The sequence below is a fragment of the Meriones unguiculatus genome, chromosome 11 (assembly GCF_030254825.1).
Source record: "Meriones unguiculatus strain TT.TT164.6M chromosome 11, Bangor_MerUng_6.1, whole genome shotgun sequence".
Lineage (NCBI taxonomy): Eukaryota > Metazoa > Chordata > Mammalia > Rodentia > Muridae > Meriones > Meriones unguiculatus.
The window spans coordinates 39,529,775-39,544,209 of record NC_083359.1 but is presented as its reverse complement, the minus strand read 5'-3'; positions in this window follow the sequence as shown (position 1 = coordinate 39,544,209).

Sequence of the window (14,435 nt, the reverse complement as noted above, 5' to 3'; positions counted from 1 at the left end):
CCTGGTCCTTTAGAAGAGCAGCCGATGCTCTTAACCACTAAACCATTTTCCCAACCCTATAACAGTCTGTCTCTTGATACTCACTCAGTAACAGGATTAAAGTCTCTCATATGCTGTCAGCAATGAAACCGACAATTGACAACATCAAAACCCCACAATGCGTTGAAGAAAGGTAAAGGATTCCATTTAGATAATGAGAATACAAAAGAAATTCAGCGTCACTTTAGGATTCAGCTTGCACGAGATCCTGCAATAGAGTTACCTCGGTGATGGGATTCGGTGTGTGCTCTTGTCGTTACCCTCGGTGACAGGATGTGATGTGTGTGGTGTGTTATTACCCTCAGTGATGGGATGTGGTGTCTGCTGTGTGTCACTGTCCTCTGTGATGTGTGGTGATGTGTGTGTTATGTGGTGGTGGGTGCTGGGATCTGATGTGTGCAGCGTGTCGTTACCCTTGGTGCTGGGATGTGGTGTATCATGGCTTTGTAAGAGATGCTGTTGGGAGGCAGTGACCCCTTCAGCCTTACTGCAGACCCCGAGTGCTCTGGAAACTGTGAGACGAATGAATGAGTGAATGGATGAATGAACACCAGAGGAGTTTCTCCCAGGGCCCAGGAGGCCTCTGGGAAAGTCTGGCTGGGGTCCTCTAGGACCCAGAAGGTAGGATCCTGCTTGTAGGGGAATCCTGTGTCTGTTCAGCTCTGGACAGATGGGCAGATTGAGTTGAGGCTCTGGTCACTCAACTCAAGGCCTGGACACTGAGATTTTGGCCTCATTGGTTCTCTAGGCCACTGGCTGAGGGGAAGACCCCACAGGAGAGGACCAGGGAACTGGCAGGGTTCAGTGAGGGTTCTAGGTAGTGCTTGGAGGGCACTAGCCTTCTAGGGGCTGATTCTGGGAATAGGTAGGTCCCTCACTTCCATGATGTGGAAGGAGCCTGAGAAAGAACCTCTAAGATTTTATGTAATAGAAAGTGTCCTTTTGGGCATATTAGGATGATGCTAGAAGTGAATAAGAGATCAGTGTGTGTGCGTGTGTGTGTGTATGTGTTGAGGAGTATTAAGATTTTGGGCACTAAACCTAGTATGGTGCCCCTCTTTTAGTTTTTTGAGACAGAGTTTCTCTTGAGTAGTCCTGGGTGTCCTGGAACTCACTCTGTAGACGAGGCTGGCCTCACATTCAGGGATTCTCCTGCCTCTGCCTCCCGAGTGCTGGGATTAAAGGTGTGCTCTACCACCGACTCACATTGGCACACACCTTTCATCTCTGCATGTGGAAGGCAGAGGCAGGCCAATCTCTCTGTGTTTGAGGTCAGCCAGGTCTGCACAGCAAGTACCAGGACAGCCAGGGCTACATAGAGAAACCCTGTCACAGACACATGCGCGCGCACACACACACACACACACACACACACACACACACACACACCGTTATAGACAGTTTTAATCAGTGGGCCAAAGCTGAGAGGGGAAAGAAGAGCAATACAAATTCACACAGAGCACCAGGAACTCGGACAGAGCTCCGGAGGACACTGTGATGAACTCTGCACAAGAGCCACCACAGGAGAGACTGAAACTCTAAAGCAAGGCAGGAAAGCAAGGCTAGGGAGTGGTGTGACATGTTCCCACACATGTCAGGATAGCAAGTTTAGAGGATGGAAGGCATGTCTAATATGACCATCTTTCAGAGATGACATTACACCACGATCCATGATGACAAGTCCAGGTTGCCGTAAGACAGATCTGGACCGCTTTTGTCTTCCTAAGTCTGGTTTAAGACCCAGTCAAAAGCAGAGGTGAAATAGGCTTTTCCAAAATGCTCTAATGTTATTCTTTGGTAGTCCCTTGTCTCCACACTCTCCAAGATTGTTGGTCAGAGTCAGTTGTGAATGTACCGGGTTTGTCTGAAGGCTCTTTGTGATTAGATGGTGGTTGTAGATTTGGGGGCAACCCACAGAGGAGGATGATTTGCATCTCCCCATCAGGGACATCTGTTTTCAGTGGGATTCCGTTGGAGACACTTGTCAAGGCTGCTGGTGGTCAGGGGATGGTACAGAGGCCAAACACTGACTCTTTAGCTTATTTGAGACACAATCCAATAACCCAGTTCCAGCATGGAACTCACCCTGTACCCCGGGCTGACCCTGAACTCATGATCACTCTGCCTTAGCCTTTGGAATGCTGGGGTTCCAGGCATATGCCATCTCACTGAGGTGCCATCATTTCATAAAAGCCACCCTTCCGTTGCCATCCTTATGGAAGGATGAAAATGAGGAGACAGGGTCCCCCGTGCTAGCAAAATTTGTTCTATTTCCTCTACCCATGGAGGTTCATATGTTCCCCTCTAGAGTGCTCTTCTTTACCCAGTCTCTCTGGGTCTGTGGACTGAAGCTTGATTATCATTCACTCAACAGCTAAGATCTGTTTATAAGTGAGTACCTACCATATTTGTCTTTCTGGGTATAGGTTACCTCACTCGGGATGATTTTTTCTAGTTCCATCCATTTGCCTGCAAATTTCATGATGTTGTTTTTTTTTTGACAGCTAAGTACTACTCTGTTGAGTAAATGTGTCACATTTTCTGTACCCATTCATCTGTTGAGGGACATCTAAGTTGTTTCCAGTTTCTGGCTACTATGAATTAAGCCACAGTGAACATAGCTGAGCAAGTGTCTTTGTGGTAGGATGAAGCATCTTTTGGGGATATGCCCAGGAGTGGTAGAGCTAGGTTTTGAGACAGATCGATTTTCAATTTTCTAAGGAACCGCCATATTGATTTCCGTAGTGGTTGTACAAGTTTGCACTCCCACAAGCAATGGAGGAATGATCCCCTTGCTCCACATCCTTGCCAGCATGGGCTGTCAACTTGTGTTATTGATCTTATCCATTTTCCCAAGTGTAAGATAGAATGTCAAGGTAGTTTCGATCTGCTTTCCCTGCTGGCTAAAGATGTTCAACATTTCCTTAAGTGTTTCTCAGCCAGTCTGGTGTGGTGGCACATGCCTTTAATCCCAGCACTTAGGAGGCAGAAGAAGGCAGATCTCTGTGAGTGTGAGGCCAGCCTGGTCTACAAAGCAAGTTCCAGGACAGCCAGGGCTACACAGAGAAACCCTGTCTCGAAAAATCAAAACAGTGTTTCTCAGCCATTTGAGATTACTCTATTGAGAATTCTCTGCTTAGATATGTAATTGGATTATTTGGTTTTTGATATCTAATTTTGTTAAGTTTTTTAAAAATCTATTTCAGATATTAGACCTCTATTGGATGTGGAGTTGGTAAAAAAAAAAAAACAAACAAAAAAAACTTCTCTCATTCTGTAGGCTACCTCTGTCCAATTGACAGTGTCCTTTGCCTTACAGAAGGTTTTCAGTTTCATGAGGTCCCATTTATTAATTGTTGATCTTAGTGCCCATGCTATTACATAAGGAGCCATCTTACCAGTCTAGACCCCTTTAGCCATTCTTGTTCAGATGAGGACATTCCTTCTCAGCTGGGCAGCCAGTTCCCATAGGTTCTTGACCCCTCTAATTCCATGACAACAGATTTTCTGGTCCCCAGATAGGAGAGGCCAAGGCTGGGGGATACTTGGGTTCCAACATTTCACACCCTTGCCCTCATGACTGGCACAGACAGATCTCACCCTCCCTGAAGCACATTTTTTTAATGAGAGACTATGCAAGGGAGGCAGGTCCTATCTGTCACAGTGTGTAGCTCAGGCACTGGGTACAGTGGTGGGACTGATGTCTTCCTTAGTCATGTACCGGTCACATGTACTGGTCACAGACATATGGGTAAAGGCTGCCGGTGGTCAGGGGATGGTACAGAGGCCAAACACTGACTCTTTAGCTTATTTGAGACACAATCCAATAACCCAGTTCCAGCATGGAACTCACCCTGTACCCCGGGCTGACCCTGAACTCATGATCACTCTGCCTTAGCCTTTGGAATGCTGGGGTTCCAGGCATATGCCATCTCACTGAGGTGCCATCATTTCATAAAAGCTCCCTGTCCTAGGGAGCCTCAGTGGGCCCCTCTAACCCTGCAGGGCCTATGGGGAGGGTGGGAAAGTGTCTGACTTTCAGAGCCCCATAATCTAATCAGCGGAGTTATCAGGCCCCAACCAGTCTGAGAACGTTAGACAGGGCCTGCCCTGCAGGTCTCTCATCTGTTGATCATCTTGGTTTTGTAGATCGCTTGTCAGGCTGTTGCAGCAAACTCCTCTCTTGAGGTTTGCTAAATGTTTTCTTGTGGATTCTAAAGAGGAAAAGGACAGAGATAAGGTGCCCTTTCCTTATGTTATAGCAAAGTCCCCACAAACCCTTTGTGAGCCATCTGTGTTATTTGTTTTAAGTGCACTCAAGCACCCTGTGTAGCCAAAGATGACTTTGAACTTCTGATCCTCCTGTTTCCACCTCCTGGGCATTAGGATTATAACTGTGTGCCGGCATATCTGGCTTTTATTTGGTTGTTTCGTGGCCTGGGGATTGAACTAAGGGCTTTGTGCTTGCTGGGTGAGTAGCAGCTAAGCTATATTCCTAGCTCTTCTTTTCCTACACTGAACACAGCCAATATGCTCCTTGCCCTGAATTCCAGCATCCCGAGCCCCAAGCTTGTAGACATGTGCCACCAAGGCTAGGGACTGGGAAAACAGGGGCATGTTGCAGCCTCGCTAAGCTGCAGTTAGTCCAGTCTTAGCACTTCTCTTCTTACTTCCCATCTGGATCTGGATAGAGATGTGGCCTGTGTTCTGCCCTCTTTCCTTGGCCTCTTGATGACCAAACCTCTATGCGTATATACACTTTAATTCATGGCAATTGTGTGTGTGTTTCTATACTTGACTGAGACAAATCTCAGATATAAGTTTTAGGACAATACAGAAGGCAGAGACTGTCTCTTTAACGGGCTGTGATGGAAGAAGATATAAACAAGAAGAAAGACATCTCACCTGCATAGATGGAAAGCTTGACATTGTGAGGACAGTTCTGCCCCTGCCACTTTGTCACCACCTTCAAAATCCGGTGGCCTTTTTTCCTTTTCCAGAAATGAAAAAAGGGCAGCTCTCAAATTCATAGGGCAGTGGTCAACCCAACTAGTGAAAAGAAGATTGAAAACACAGGAAATAGGTGAAAGACTCACATTCCCAATTTTGTAAAGCTCTGGGAGCTCACAGTTAGACATTGGCAAGCAAACAGACAGGACAATGGCACAGAACGGAGATGCAGGAGCAAGCCCACAAATAGATTCCAATCGGTTCATTGAGCAGGGTGCCAAGAGCATTCACTGGGAAAGCAAGAGTCTCTTCTGAAGTGGTGCTGGGACAACAGGATCCCTCAAGCACAGAGAGGAAGCCTCATGCCTGCCTCACACCATATGGAAATTAACAGGAGCCAGACGGGGCACAGGCATGCCATCCTAGTTCTTGGAAAGCTGAGGTAGAAAGGTTCTGAATTTGAGGCCAACTTGGGCTATAAGAACCTATCTAAAAAAACCAAAAAACAAAACCCCAAACAACCAAATAGCAAAAACCAAAACCAAAACCAAAAAACCAATAACTCCCATCCCTAAACACACAACCCAGAAATTCCCTCAGTTTGGACATTGGATTCTTAGGGTATATTCTCCCCAAGCACGAGAAACAAAAGAAAAAATGAATTTAATTGGTCTAGTTGAACATTTGTGTGGCTCAGTGGTTAAGAGCATAGAAAGGATATGGAGAGACGGCTCCATGGTTAAGAGCACGTACTGCTTCTATGGGACTGAGTTCGGTTCCCAGCATCCACATGGGTAGCTTACAACTGCCTGTAACTCTAGCCCCAGAGGATCTGATGTCTCTGGCCTCCAAGAGGACCTGTGCATGCAAACACACATAATTATACATAGTTGAATTTAAAATTCAACTATGTATAAAATTAAAAAATACCTCATAACTCAAAAATAAAAAGGAAAGGGGTGGCTAAAGAGGTTGACTGTTCTTGTAGAGGACCCGAGTCCAGTTCCCAGCACCATGTTGGAAAGCTCAAAACTGCCTATAACTCCAGCTCCAGGATATCTGATGCCCTCTTCTAGCCTTCATGGGTAAACACACACACACACACACACACACACACACACACACACATACACACACACATTCATGATACACAAATGGCAGCTCACACAGGAAACAAAGATATAGAGCACCCAAGATTCCTCCTCACCTCAACAAGAATGACTAAAGGGATTTGGACTGGTAAGATGGCTCCTTATGTAATAGCACGGGCACTAAGATCAACAATTAATAAATGGGACCTCATGAAACTGAAAACCTTCTGTAAGGCAAAGGACACTGTCAATTGGACAGAGGTAGCCTACAGAATGAGAGAAGTTTTTTTTTTTTTTTTTTACCAACTCCACATCCAATAGAGGTCTAATATCTGAAATAGATTTTTAAAAAACTTAACAAAATTAGATATTGAAAACCAAATAATCCAATTACATATCTAAGCAGAGAATTCTCAATAGAGTAATCTCAAATGGCTGAGAAACACTTTTTTGATTTTTCGAGACAGGGTTTCTCTGTGTAGCCCTGGCTGTCCTGGAACTTGCTTTGTAGACCAGGCTGGCCTCGCACTCACAGAGATCTGCCTTCTTCTGCCTCCTAAGTGCTGGGATTAAAGGCATGTGCCACCACACCAGACTGGCTGAGAAACACTTAAGGAAATGTTGAACATCTTTAGCCAGCAGGGAAAGCAGATCGAAACTACCTTGACATTCTATCTTACACTTGGGAAAATGGATAAGATCAATAACACAAGTTGACAGCTCATGCTGGCAAGGATGTGGAGCAAGGGGATCATTCCTCCATTGCTTGTGGGAGTGCAAACTTGTACAACCACTACGGAAATCAATATGGCGGTTCCTTAGAAAATTGAAAATCGATCTGTCTCAAAACCTAGCTCTACCACTCCTGGGCATATCCCCAAAAGATGCTTCATCCTACCACAAAGACACTTGCTCAGCTATGTTCACTGTGGCTTAATTCATAGTAGCCAGAAACTGGAAACAACTTAGATGTCCCTCAACAGATGAATGGGTACAGAAAATGTGACACATTTACACAACAGAGTAGTACTTAGCTGTCAAAAAAAACAACATCATGAAATTTGCAGGCAAATGGATGGAACTAGAAAAAATCATCCCGAGTGCCTCTGCCTCCCTGAGTGCTGGGATTACGGGAATGCAGCACTGACCCTCCACGCCCTCCCTCCTCCCCAGCACACTCACATTTTCAAGAGACTGCTGGCCACAGAAGAAAGGAAACATTGGCTCATCCAAGAACATCATGAATTTGCCTGCACTCTGTTAAGCCAAAGAAGCCAAACACACAGGCTCATGCATTTGTTGTATAATTCCACTCATGGGAAAGTCCACAGGTTCAGGAAGTAGCAGAGGCTGAGGGGCAGGCAGAACGAGCGACTGTTTAAAGGTCTAGGTTCTCCTTTGGGACATTGTTTTGTAAGTAGACAGGGGTAGTGGTCTCAGAACGCTATGAATGCGTCACATTCAAGACAGCCAGGGCTGCACGGTGAGACCCTGCTCAGGCCACCTGTCCCACCGCCCTGCAAAAGCGTGTCACCAGTTCCGCCATGCAGGCAGCTCTGACCATGTTCCACGCACTGTGTGCAGAGGCCGCAGCTCCAGCGGCTTGGTTCATCACAACTTGCTTTTGTCAGACTTTGTTATATATTTTGAAATTTAACACAGTCAGGCTGGTGGCGGGGAGGGCTCAGGCAAGTGCTTGCTGTGTAAGCATGAGGACCCGAGAGGCTCGCTGGGCAGCTAGCCTGCTTGGCGAGCTCCAGTCCACTGGGGGAGCTGGTCCCAAAAAAAAAAAAAAAAAAAAAAGGGAAGGAAGAAAAGAAAGAAATGAAAAGTGGACAATATGTTTGAGGAATGTACATTTGCGCTTGCACAGACATGAACATGCAAACACACAATTTCATACAGTCAGAAACGTCCAGAAGTGCCATGTGTCTGGTCCAAAGAATTTTGTTTCTGGACCACGTAAAAGTTTGGACTATGTGAGGGCTCTTCAGATTTTCACTGCCAGATCCTTTATCTGTCTGTCTGTCTATCTATCTACCTACCTACTTACCCATCCATCCATCCATCCATCCATCCATCCATCCATCCACTGTGCTGCCCTACAGCCACCTGAGTCAGGGCACATCTGAAGATGCTGTCACGGAGGGATTCTCCAGCACCGCTTGGCACCCAACTACCACCTCAGTGGGACTGTGGAAGCAGGGAGCCAGCCTAGAGTCCCTGGTGCGCTTGGTCTCTCTATCCCCGACCGTCTAAAGTGGGCGCTTGGACTACTCGGTCCCTTTTCTGACCCCAAAGTTTCTGAGGATCCATTTTGTAGCATGCCGCTGAAGTCAGACATCTGGTGATAACATCGCAGATGTGACTCTGAGTCCTAGCTGGGCCTTATCGAGTGCCTGTCGTTTCAGTTCCTGATGTCTGTTGTTTTGATAAGAGGCCTTCAGCCTCCCCAGGAGAAGTTCCTCCGTCCCCTCTTTAATTACCGCATGCTTAGCCATGCACTTCCGGTGAAGAGCGAAACTCTAGCTGATTTCTTAACAGAATTTCAATCATCTATTCACTTATCTACAACTACATTGACTCATGATCTTCTATTTTAGTCAATGAATCTCCACGTGTTTCTTTCCCCCAGTTCCTATTTGCTATGCAGGGTTCTGATCGGTACTCTGGGGCCTCCTGCAAGCTGGCATCTGTCTTTATGTTCCTGCTCCATCTCTTTTACATTATCTAATCATGCAACTAATTGCTGGCTCATATTGTACTTCTTTTGGTCCAGAAACTTCTCCATCAAGTCTGGCTCCTTCCACTGGCAAATAATATTTAGAAACCCGTATCTAGGGATGGGTGCTACATGTAGCTCCTGGAGTGTCTACATTTGCATCCTTCTCAGCAGACAAAGCCAGGTGATACACATGTATGTGTGCACACACGATGCACGCACACGGACACAGACATGTGCTTATGCAATGTGCGTGGGCACACATACTATCCAGTGAACTTCTCTGGGAAGAGTTAAACAAATGCCAACCCTTTCCTTATAAGGACACTTGTGACAAAGCAAAGTGTGATTCCAAAGTCAAGCTTGGGGAAACAATGAGTTTCTTGAACTTACTTACAGAACGTGGATAAGGGATTATTTACAGGAGGGTGACTGCAAAGCAGTCCAACAGTCTCACCTCAACACGGAAAAAGACTCCCCCTTCCCAAGTTAACCTTCCCTACTCTATATTCACTAGTAACGCCAAGCCCATGAGGCTCTGTGAATTCAGGACACAACTGTACAGATACGGCCAGAAAATCAAAGTCTAACAACCTCCCTATTCCTCTCTCCTCCTCCTCCTATACTTCTCCTCCTCCTCCTTTTTTGTTTATTAAGACAGGGTTTCTCCATGTGGCCTTGGCTGTTCTGGAACTCACTCTGTAGTCCAAGCTGGCCTCAAACTCAGAGACCTATCTGCCTCTGCCTCTGCCTCTGCCTCTGCATGCTAGGATCAAAGGCGTGCCCACTACCTCCTGGCTTATTCCTTTTTTATATGAAGACTCAACAGTCAACATGCCTGATCTTGGGAGACTTTTGTAAGTAGTTAAGAGCTGTTCTGATAAAGACGATGGTTGTCGTCTGGCAGGATAGTGCTCTACAACACATACAGATGCACGCATTTGTGTTCACACACTCGCACCTCACATCTATGTTTCTGTAGCTACAATGAAAATCGCCAACTCGTGGCTACAACTCTCTTCTGAACGGTCCCAGGTTTACTTCCTTTCCATCTTGGGCTGCTGGTCTACACTGCCCTCCTGCCTCTTCTACAAACAAAAAAAAAAGGACAAAAGTCACACACCAGGTCGGTATAGGGCTCCAGCAGCCCTGCTTCTGCCTCCAGGTCCGTCTCTGGGTACCTGCCTTCTCTCTCTCCATAGGGAAACTAAGGCTCAGAGTGAGGTTACCGGGCAAGATCTCACGTAGAGAGTCTGCCCATCCTGGTTCACTCAGTTTATGCTTGCTCACTCCTAGAGTCTTCTCTTAAAAGCCTGGGGGTCCCTAGCATAGCCGGAGCTCAATGTCAATGCCTAAGAGGCAGGTGGCTTAGGGGAGTCCCTGTTAGCATCACACTCGGGCAGCTGGCCCAGAGGGCTCCCCGCAGCCTCCTCCTTGGCCTGGCCTGCCCTCTTCTGGAGACACTGACGACTGTGGCACGAGGAGCAAACCAAGCTTTGCAGATGGCTGTAGCACAGGAAAGCCTCAGGGTTCTGCTAATGCAGGGATGCCCAAATTTAGCAAGGTTGCAACACACAGGATCAGCTTACAGTCATACTTCTCCGATAATTGGGAAATAGACTTGGAAGTCAATACCATTTTCTAGTATTAGCTGTGAGGGTAATAGATTGTCTCGTGTTTGTGGTTTCTTTAAACCATCACTTTCAGTTAATGTTTTGAAAGTTCACATTTAAAGATTATTTCCAGTTCCAGAACTTCCTTGATGCAGACCCAGATCATGTTCTTCCCGGGAAAGAGCTTTCTCTTTCGATTGTAGGGTAGCCAAGACGCTGGCAACACATTTTCTCAGAATCTGAGAGGCTGAGAAAGCCTTGCTCTTTCTGAGTTTTGTTTTGAGCCAGGATCTTACTGTGCAGTCCAGATCCCAACCCTGCTCCTGGGATTATAGGCATGAGCCACCACATTCACCTCCTTACATTAGCTACCAATTGGGTTAATCTCAGGCCTGAACCAGTCAGAATTCCTTGGAGTACCAGGATCCACAGCCCCAATTCAATGGTGGCTGCAGGCCCTAACCCCTCTGGGCCCTCCATGGTTGGAGCCTCCCGTATGTCCTCAGGACTCCTTGCCACCTTTGAATGCCTGTAGATCTGTCTTGTCAGCTTCCTGTTAGAGTGTGTTGGGGGTGTCTTGTAAGAGGGTGAGCCTGCCCTGCAGTGCCCAAGGGGTTCAGGTGAATATGCCCTGGGCTGTGCAGAGAGCAGGGCTGGGTAGCCCTCAGAGAAACCCAGGAGGTGTTAGTGGGGACCAGGCTGGTGAGGGACAGGAGTTCCCAGTGAGGAGAGGACTGTAAATCCCTGACCTGCAGGCCAGAGAAGCCAGACAGTGGGGTGGATAGGCAGGTAGGACAGTGGTCATCCCTAGCCCTGTAGGGGAATGGAGGTGGCTTAAGGTGGGGTGTCTTCTGAGGGGAGGCTGGCAGCCTCTTCTCAGATTTCTCTCCTTTGCATGTGTTGCTCCTCAGCTGATGAAATGCCCTATGAAAGGCTCAGCCCATCAGCTGCCCAATAAGCAGCCCTTCACATCAGGAGACCTGCGCAGATAAGGCCCCGAGGTCACACTGCAGGGTTATCTGTAGAGCTGTGTGTGATGGGACAGCAGGGCCCCTTGTACCAACGGGACGCTTGGCACAGTTCTCTGCCAAAATAGGCTGGTTCCTACTTTGATAAGGGGGTTCATGTGATTCTCTCCCAAAACTGTTCAGGAAAGCTGAGCCTGACCCTAAGGACTCGGAGGACTTAAGATGAATGACTGTTACCCATTGCACCTCCTTGCTGCTTTTGGGGTGGTCCTGTGTCTCTCCTGGGAAATGTGTTGGAGTATGTCAACATTTAGATGTCCTCTGCATCCCCGGACAGGGGACAAGATCCCCATCTCAACAGTTGGAAGGAGTGCCATCTCAGCGATGCCTGCAGCACTCAGCTGAGAGGGACCCTCGGTATGCAGTGCTCTGTCCATGGTGGGAGACCCCAGTACACAGAGCAGACCTGGTGGGCCCTGAGAGAGACCAGTTGGATCTCTGCCTTTCATAGCCTAAAACAGCAAGACTCCACGCAGGGTGTTTGTGGCTGGTCCTCTGGTTGTGCACTCAGCCTTGTGACCTACAGGCATCAGAAGGGCATCTTTGGGTGGTGGGGACATGCTACATGGGGGCCTTGGATCTAAGTCATTTTCTTCATGTCTGGATTGGAGGGTGGTGTGCTCCTCCTCTCACACACTCTGATCTGGAAAAAATGAAAAGGCAGAGGACAACAGGCAGAGCAGAGGGGAGCATGGACAGCCAAGGTAAAGTCCTTTCCCGGAGCCCCTGGCATCTGTATGTCACTCCAAAGCAGAGTAACCAAGCTTGTGACATCTGTGACCTGGTGCTCCAAGACCCCAGACTCCTGGGCTGAGCCCACCCTCCATCTCAGGCTCTGGCTCCATTCTGGACTTGATCTTCTGGCAGCCTCAGTCCAGCCCTGCCTCCCAGCTGGACTCAGGCTGCTCTCCTCACTGCTTCCAGATGCTAACGCTGCTGCTGCTGCTGCTGCTGCTGCTGCTGCTGCTGCTGGCACTGTCCCTCCCGGCTAGCCTATTGCACGCTGCCTCTCGTGAGTCCCCGTCTCTCTCCCTCACCGTCACAGGCCACAGGCTATGGGGAAGTTTGGAGAATCCCAGGGATAGCTGCTCCAATACAGGAAGGGGCAATCCAGGGCAGCGAGGTTGCTCCTTGTCCTTCTCCAGGCCCAGCTGAGCAGTGAGTGGGCATCATGGGAGGTCACGAGGCTTCTAAGAGTAAGTGGCCCTGGCAGGTGAGCCTGAGATTTAAACCCAACTTTTGGATGCATTTCTGTGGCAGCTCCGTCATCCACCCGCAGAGGGTGCTTACTGTGGCACACTGGGTGGGACCGTGAGTCTCCCTGAGCCCGGTTCGGTGGGATGGGGTCAAGATTATTCCCACAGTCCCCAGTGTTCCTGGGGTCCAGGCTGGAGCCTTCCAAGCAGGACTGTCCTTTTCCAGGCACATCCGATGCCCACAGTTCTCTCGACCCCGGGAGCAGCATCTACACTATGGGCCCCAGTTGCTGCCTGTGGACAGGGTCATCGCACACCCCAGCTATTACAGGGCTGAGGGTGGGGCAGGCAGTGCCCTGCTGGAGCTTGAGGACCCTGTGAATGTCTCCACCCATATCCACCCCATATCCCTGCCCCCTGCCTTGGAGACCTTCCCCTCAGGAACATCATGCTGGGTGACAGGCTGGGGTGACAGGCTGGGGTGACACTGATAATGATGGCATGTGGCAAAGATGGCTGCCCGTTAGGCAGGGACTAGGTCTCGCCAAGCCCTAACATTGGAGGGTAGGCAAGGGTTCCAAGGGCTGGCCGGGGATGGTTGCTGATGATCTCTCCCAAAGGCTGCTCTTCTCTTGCCCCAGAGCCCCTCCCTCCCCCTCATCCATTGAAGCAAGTGAAGGTCCCCATTGTGGAAAACAGCCTCTGTGACTGCAAGTACCACAGTGGCCTCTACACAAGAGATAATGTTCTCATTGTCTGTGATGACGTGCTGTATGCTGAAAATACCAGAAATGACTCTTGCCAGGGGGGTCCTGTGTGCCCCCTGCACCCCACCCCATCCAGTCTCCATATGGAGCACTGACAGTCTTCCTCAGGGCAACTCAGGGGGGGGCGATGGTCTGCAAAAGGGTGCCTGGCTGCAAGCCTGTGGTCAGCTGGGGTGAGGGCTGTGCGGAGGCTAACCCCTGCCTCCCCCATCCTTCTGGTTCTCCCTCTGAGTCCCCCTTCCCCCTGTCCCATCAGAGCCTCTGGTCACTCCTGTCCCCTCTACCTCCCACCCCATGCAGTTGTACTGGGTACTCCCTTTCATTAAAGTACATTAAAACAGCTATGGGGATGGGCAAATGGAGTGTCCCGGAAAGCTGTGATGCTTTTGTGTGGGGTCCTAGCCCACAAGACTTGTCATACTGTACTGGGTGGGACAGCTCCTGCACCCAAGACTGAGCTCACTTTAAACAAACACATATGAACGCTTAACACACATTAAGTGTGTGCTTGTCTAATAATGTACACGCCACAGTGCGTGTGTGGAGGCCAGAGATAACTCCGCGGAGCCACCTTTGTGTGGGCTCTGGGCAGCAAACTCGGGTTGCCAGGCTTTTACGGCCAGCGCCTTTAGCCACTGAAGCATCTCACCTGCCCACAAGTTCCTTTCTTTTATGTGTGAAGTTTCATGTCCTTCAGACACGAAGAACAACCTGGAAACCTTAAAAGATCAATGGAGAGGGAAGCCAGACTCACTGCAACTGGGCCATACCCGGCAGGGACCAAGGCTGCACTGCCTCCTCTCCATAGGGAGAAAGAAGGAGGGAGGAAGGAAATTCAGATTGTGGTGGGTGAAGGCTGGGCCCCACTCTGTCCCTGTTGTATTCTGTGTCTTTGAATTTGTCCCTTGCTGCCAGGGCTGGGTGTTGCCTTCATGGGAGAGCCCCTCCCCAGTGGTATGCAACAGGATCCTCCTCCCTCCCGCCCTACAGCAGGTGTGAGGCCATTTCTACCCCACCCCATACTAGCAG